Here is a 7602-nt window from a genome sequence, read left to right as displayed (position 1 = left end):
AATGCCAGTCTGGGATAGCAGGAGAGCACAGAGGGATTGGTGAAAGTTCGGAGAGATACCTTTGGTAGGATTTATTTTCAGTTCAGCAAGGGTTCAACATCATATTTCCACTCATTTCTCCTTGTAGCTGCAAAGAGCAGAGGGATTTGCCCAGCAGCCCTTCACACCTCCTAGGACCTGGGCACGAGGTAGTGAGGATAGACACTGCAGCTCCCAGGGCTTACATTAATATCAGAGGTATTGCCTAAACATGTTGTTCCAGCCTGTTCTCTTTGGATGACCTATTAGAGTGGGTAGACCAGCAAAGATGATACTCATATTGATGATGGGATTTGTCTGTGTCCAGAGGAAATGAAAGAGAGAAACTTCTTATCAACACCTTAGTTTTCCACTCAGAATTCCCAAGTGAAGCTATGGACTTTCCCTTTCAGGAGAACAGATTTCAGCCCTTGTAGCCCTTGGGTTCTGAAAGACCTTCTAAAGATTATTATCCTGATGGCATATTTTGTCTTGGCTTTTGTTTTGAAGCCATGCAAAGGGATGAGTACACTGTGTCTCTGGACTCCAGTAGCCTTAGGCACCATGGAGATCATGTCCATAGTCATAAGCTCCCCAGGGACGTGGTCACAGCACCAAGCCTGCCAGAGTTCAAGAAGTGCTTGGACAACACTCTCAGGCACATTGTGTGATTCTTGGGGTAGTCCTGTGCAGGGCCAGGAGTTGGACTTGATGATCCATGTGGGTCCCTTCCAACTCAGGATATTCTATGATTCTCCTGCATGATTCGATATTGTCCAAACCCACTGTTTATAGAACATCGTCCAGTGTCTAGGGCAGTATTGGTTTGCCTTTCTGTCTCATGGTGACTCCATCTGAACCAGTGACCAGTTCCTGAGTGCTGGATTCACCTTCTAAATTACTACCACCAGTGGTCCCTAGGCAAACAAGCACCACCCCAAACAATTTCAGGGTGTGTCTGGGGCCAGGGATATTCCCATCATGTAATTTGGGTGTTTGGGAGGGGAAGGCATGTTATTACGTGTCTTCAGTGCCAGGGAAGGGTATCAAGCACATGCCATTTAACATGCAGGTATCTCCAATGCTTTCTGAGGAGCACCTAGTTGTGCTTTTCCTTTTCTAAGTCCACAGAAGCAATATGCAAAGCTGGTTCCTCTCACTGCTTAGGGCCTCCTGTTGTTCCATATATGGGGAATGATTTGCTAGAGACCTCTCAGGATGTGAAACCTACTACCCCAGCGTAGCTGGAGGACTCCCTGTCTGGGAGATTTTTCACGCAGTTCCTTTCCACCTGCCCATCTTCTGTTGAGTGGGCACATGTGGACAACAGTGCCTGAACGTACAATCAAGGCATGTTCATCCTAACTAAATGAGACCTTTGTGTCTTCTAGCTTCACCTGGTCAGGAGGTTATGATTCTCATGTTTCCTGTCCCTCTCCACACACACAGAGGAGTTGGACAGCCTGCACCTTTCCCAATATCAGCTACAAGGACAAAGCTACAGCAGCAGGGGTAGAGAGGAGGTTTTCAGGCTGATCTCTCCCCTCCACAGTGTGAGAAATGGGTTACCCTGGGTTACCCTGCAGACTGGACGTTGGGCTGGAACGCACCCTGAGTACCTGGTCATATTTCCCTTTTTGTTGCCATCCTGACAGGTCAGTCAACCAAAACAACCTCGATGACATCTCTCCACGAAGAAATTTTGGTCCCTAATTTGGATAACAACCTGTGGTTATTCCCTCCAGTGCTTTCTATGTGATGATGGTGTTTGGGGAGCTAGAGTTACAGTATTGGCCAGGCAGATAATCCATGGGGAGCCCACACAAGTAGGTTAAGCAAAAGCTATATTTCCACACAGCGTTCTCAGGACACAGTGCCAAGATTTCACAGACAGCTCAAAACAAGGATTGGCAAGGAATGCTGCACTCCTGTGATGCTTTCTTATTGCAAACAGCCCTGGGCCACAAAATGCATGTTCAGAGCCAAGCCTGGACTTCATTTAAAATCAGAAGTGTTCAGATTAACAGGTTTTAGGTTTGTTCTTTAAAAGAATAATGTACCAAAGCATACCAGATATTAGTCTGTGATGTTTGGACAGTGCATTGCTCCTGGTGAGCAAAGACCTCATGGCTGGAGCTTTGGCCATGCAGAGAGCCTTCTCTTCCTGACCACAGTTTTCTGACTAGTGAGGAGAAAGGTCAGTTGGTTTCCTGCAGGATTTCAATATTTTGAAATGTTATTTCAGTTCCAGCTTTTGAGTGAAAAAATAAATGAAGGAGGAAACTGAATGTGGAGGTTGGATCTGAGAAATCTGCCTGCAGGCTTGCTTCGGAATCAGTGACTGTGATAGTCCAGATGGACAGTTGAGGTGTCTGGCAAACAAACTGTCCAGAAACCAGACCATTTTCCACTTGAAAACTGCAGAACATTTGCAGCTTGGCAAATTTGAACAACAAAAGCAAAAAAATAGCTGCAATGCTTAATAAATGCCTTCTGTTCAAGACCAACTGGAATTTCAGGCATCATATTGTGGTTTTCATTTGGGCTTCAGGCCTGTGTGGATATAACATTTCAGATTTGGTCCTCAGCCCTGTATCAATTTTGCTGGAATGACTGGAGCACCTTCTCTGCAAAGACAGGCTGAGAAAGTTGGGGCTGTTCAGCGTGGAGAAGAGAAGGTTGTGTGGAAACCTCATAACACCTTCCAGTGTCTGAAGGGGCTACAGGGAAGATAGAGAGGGACTTCTTGTTAGGAACTGTAGTGACAGGACAAGGAGTAATGAGCATAAATTGAAAGAGGGAAATTTAAATTAGATATTAGGAAGATCCTTTTTACTGTGAGGGTGGTGAGACACTGGCACAGGTTGCCCAGGGAGGTTGTGGATACCCCAAGTCTGGCAGTGTTCAAAGCCAGGTTGGATGAAGCCTTGAGCAACCTGCTCTGGTGGGAGGTGTCCCTGTCCAGGGCAGGGGGTTGGGACTAGATTATCTTTAAGGTCTATTCCAACCCCTTAAGATTCTGTGAAACTCCTGGAAGATTCTGCTTCTCTCTATGGACTATCCAAGGCACCTGCCATGACCAGCTCACATAGACATCCGATTTGGCCACTCTGAGCATTCTTGCCTGGCCCTGCAGCCCCTCACTTGGCCTGGGATCTGCCTAATCACTGGACTGAACCCAGTTCCTCCAAGCTCTCTCAGGCTCTGACCTGGAAAGAAGAAGTCTAAGGATGAGAAGAGGAAGTCTGCCTGGCTGGTGCTGTGGGCTGCTGGTGCTGTGGGCTGCAGCCTATTTTGGCCCTGCTAAAGATGTGACAGTAGATTTTCATGCTGTGGTTGGACTTCCTCAGCCTTGCAAAATGCCCCTTCCAAGATGCTGGCTGAAAATTTTTGTGCGTGGAGTGAGCTTCTGGAAGTGACTGGCCTCTCAGTTTTGGCACTGGGATTTAACCCAGCACGATGTCTCTGTCTCTTCTGCAAGCTGCTCAAAATCTGGCCTGTCTCCAGCTTAGTGTCCTCTCCCAGAGCCAGAGGAGACTTGGTCCTTGGTGGGAGCATTCAGGCTGTGGGGCTGAGGACATGGCACTAATCCAGGTAGTCAGAGCTCATACACCAATTACAGCAACACAGTGATTGCTGTACACACACACTTCCAGGACCTCTTTCCTGTCTGGGCTTTAGCAATATCTCTTTTGTGGCTCTGGATTTTCATCTGACAGGGTCACCCAGGAATGACATAAGCCCAAAACCATCTGAGTTCATACTCTGTGGCACAAATGATCTCAAACCCAGAAGCATCCAATGAATGGTAGTTTACTAGGGAAGCTCTGATAAGCACAGTCAGCCTTATGGCAACATCAGGAGGGCACTGGAGGCAGCAACGTGGAAAGAACGTGCCTCCTTTTTCATAATTACTAATCTTTTTTGCTGGGTAAGGCAAGTTCTGGAATGTGGCACCAGTCTGAAGCTGTCCTCATACTGCCCAGCCTGGGAACAGAGATGATGACCTGATCACCAAAGTGACTGTGGGCAGGTTGCAGCTCCAGAGAGACCCACCATAAATAACCCCTCCAGCTCCAGAACTCAGCTGGTCAGCTTGTCAGAGTTTTTTTTGGAGATAATGAGCTTCCTGCATTCACATCAGCTGTAGCTGCCTCAGCTGCTACAGCTGCTAGAAAGGCCTTGCCCTGCCTTTCCCTGCACCAGGGTGGTGAGCACCAGCCAGATGTCAGAGGTGCTGGACAGGAGGAGAAACAGGATCCTGGTGTGGTCAGAGCCCAGGGACCATAACCAAGGGGTGTCTGGATGTCTCAGCTGTGACCATGGCTCCTAAAGAGAACCAGACCTGAGAAACATGAAGTCCTTGTGAGGATGCTCAAAGCAGCAAGGACAAAGAGCATGGACAAAGTCCAAGGCTGCTCACTCATGCTCCTTGCATGCAGCTGGGCCTGTTCTGAGTGCTGATACATCATGACCAGGTGGCAATGCCATTTCCATGATATTGCCTCACCCTTAGTTGCAGCCCAGCATAGGTCTGACTCCATCCCACCATGCAGGAGACAACCTCAGGGGGAGGCTGATGCTTTGAAATGGAAGTTGCTCCCAGGCTGAGATCAGCTTTGCACAGGGGATGCACAGGTGTTTGCTGCCCTCTGGGAGAACAGGTTTTTCACTGTGAAGCCCTGCAACAGCACCAAAGCCTTCTCAAGTCCCTCCCTACTGCTCCATAGTGGCACATTAGGTTTTTCCTCACTCCTAGACATCAACAGATTCTGCTGATCACTGTTGAGTGAACAAGAAGATTTCAGAATTAGAGCTCCCTGGGTCTAGATTTGCTCAGTTTTGCTATTTGTCACTGCAGACTCCTCTGTAGCCTGTGACACCCCCAAAACCTCCTACACACACACAGCCTAGACCTGCTCTGTCTGTGCCCATCTCCACACTGTGTTCATGCATTCCACATCCCGAGTTCCTGCAACTCCATAAAGCCCAACTCTGCTGATGTTAGTCATGCCCTAGAGCCACGCCACCTTAATCTGGAGGGAAAGGCAGTCCAGAAATCCAGGAGAGGGTCCCAACAACCTCCCTTGGACCACTCCTGCAACCTGACAGTCACCCAGTGGGGCTGGATTTTTATGAACGTGTTAAACTGCCATAATCTGTCTGGCCTCCTGGATGCAGCCTGGTCCCTCATCTCAGGGACTGCTCATTCCCAGTCCCTCACACCTCATCATGCTGGCACAAGAGTTTGGGTAGCCCTGCCCTGGCTCAGTTCAGGCAACCAACTGCCTGGAAAACATGTCCCACAGCAAAGACCTGTTTGAGAGCCTATGGAGCAATTGTATGGATGGAAACTTTTTCCCAGGAAAGGGAGAGTGTTTGAGAAGTAGGGCAGTGTGTGGGCAAGGGGTGGGCATGGCTTGCCCCCTAGTGCCAATGCTCTACACTGATCCTCCAGCCTGAACAAGATCTCCACTAGCAGGACTGATGTGAGACACAGGGCAGCCCAAAGCATTGATGCACCTCGTGGCATCACTTCCTTTCCATCAGGCCATCAGACCTGGGAGAAGGGGACATGAAGCCTGTTTGGTGTGACTTGACTGTTATTAGTGTTTATCAGTCATTTAATAATTCACCCCAATTTGGCCCAATATCACTCTGATAATGGGACGATAAACCCTCTCCTTTTTCTGGCTGGGTTTGTTCCTCTCTGCCCCTTTTTTCTGTTCTTTCCAGCATTCTCACAAGCTCTCCCAGACCCCCCATGCTGAACACACCCCATGCATCTACACACTGATTTATCCTCTTGTTCTGTCCTGTCTTCCCCCACCCGTTGCATTAACTATCTGGTCATCTCTGGATTTTTATGAAGATTAAAGCTAAAAAAAGAAATTATCAGACTCTTCTGCATTCCCTGCATCCTCCTCTGTTTGTTGTTCTTTCCCTCTGAGCAGTAAGCTGAAACACTTCTTCATCTTCCTCCCTGCAGATGCTCCTCATTCTGCCTATGGTGTCCCTGCATGCAGTAGCCTCTGCTTTCCCATCAACATCCCCCTCCCTTGTGTTGTCCCTCCAGGTTCAGCCTTGCTCATGTGCTCTTCTCTCCCATGTTCAAGTGGTTGAGGCCTTGTGCAACCTCTCCCAGAAGGTAATGCTGCCAGCAGTTCCCCTTTGCCCTGGTTTTGGCTTGGATAGAATTAATTTTTTTCCTAGTACCTGGCACAGCGCTGGATTTCGGATTTAGTATGAGAATAATGATCATAGACTGATGTTTTAGTTGGTGCTCAGCAGTGCTTACCCTAAATCAATGACATTTCAGTCCCACACTGTGTCAATGAGGAGCTGCACAAGAAGCCAGGAGAGAGCATGAATGGGACAGCAGACGGCCAGAGGGATATTCCACACCATAGAACATCATGCCTAGTATATAAACTGGTGGGAGTAGGCCAAGAGGGGCTGATTGCTGCTCAAGGACAGGCTGAGCATGGGTCAACAGGTGGTAATTTTTTTGTGCATCACTTGTCTTCCTGGGATTTTCATTACTACCATAATTATTGTTGTTATCATTATTATTATCATTATTATTACTGCAAAATTTTACTTGAATTATTAAACACTTTTTATGTCTCATCATGAAATCTTACCTTTTTCTGATTCTCTTCAACATCCAGCCAGGGAGGGAGGGAGAGTGAGCAAGTGTTTGGATTCCTCATGTTCCAGCTGCATTACACCTGAAATTTGCATCGGTACCATTTCCATGGCAAAGTCTTGCTTTAACCTGTGTGACATACCTCTGTTTTCTATCAAAACAAGCCTCATCCAGACACTGCAGGGTGCAGAATATCAGGAAAGCCATGTACCTCCAGCTCCACACAACACATCCAAAACAATGAGGGAGCAATACCATCCTAAGGCTCCGGGGAAAATAGCAGAAGGTTCGAACAATGAGAAGCAGATGGGCAGCTGGGGCACAGACCCAGGATGGGGGCACCTGGAGGTAAGGAACCAGCACTGTTTCCATGGCTGTCTTCTCCAGACAGAATCCCCCAGCCTCCTCTACGCAGGCAAAACAATCCTAGTTCCCTCCTCTGCTCCTCAGAAGAACTGTGCTCCAGACCCTTCCCCAGCTCCATTGCCCTTCTCTGGACATGCAGGGGAACTGCAGCACAGAGGAAAGGGGCTGAGAGCCGAGAGAGGCTGCACTGGGTACTGGGTCTGTTTGTTGTTACTGCCACTGTTACTGTTGTTTTTGTTTGCCTTGGTAGATATAGATCAGTAAAGAACTGTTATTCCTATTTTCTCATACTCTTGCCCAATAGCCCCTTAGTTTCGGAATTATAGTAAAATTTGGAGGGAGAGGGGCTGCATCTGTCTATTCCAAGGGAGGCTCTTGCCTTTTTGGCAGACACCTGTCTCTCAAACCGAGACAATTAAAAAGACCTCAGCCAACCAAGACAGATACCGGTGCCCAACGTGGGACTCAAACCCCCGACCCTGTGCTTGGGAGTCCTCTTGCTCTACCCACTGAGCCAACCGGGGCCTTCTCTCACCTCTTTGAAAGAAGAGTGAAAAAGGAATAACAGT

Source organism: Acanthisitta chloris, unplaced genomic scaffold (assembly GCF_000695815.1).
Source record: "Acanthisitta chloris isolate BGI_N310 unplaced genomic scaffold, ASM69581v1 scaffold5699, whole genome shotgun sequence".
NCBI classification, from domain to species: domain Eukaryota; kingdom Metazoa; phylum Chordata; class Aves; order Passeriformes; family Acanthisittidae; genus Acanthisitta; species Acanthisitta chloris.
This window is presented reverse-complemented; position numbering follows the sequence as displayed.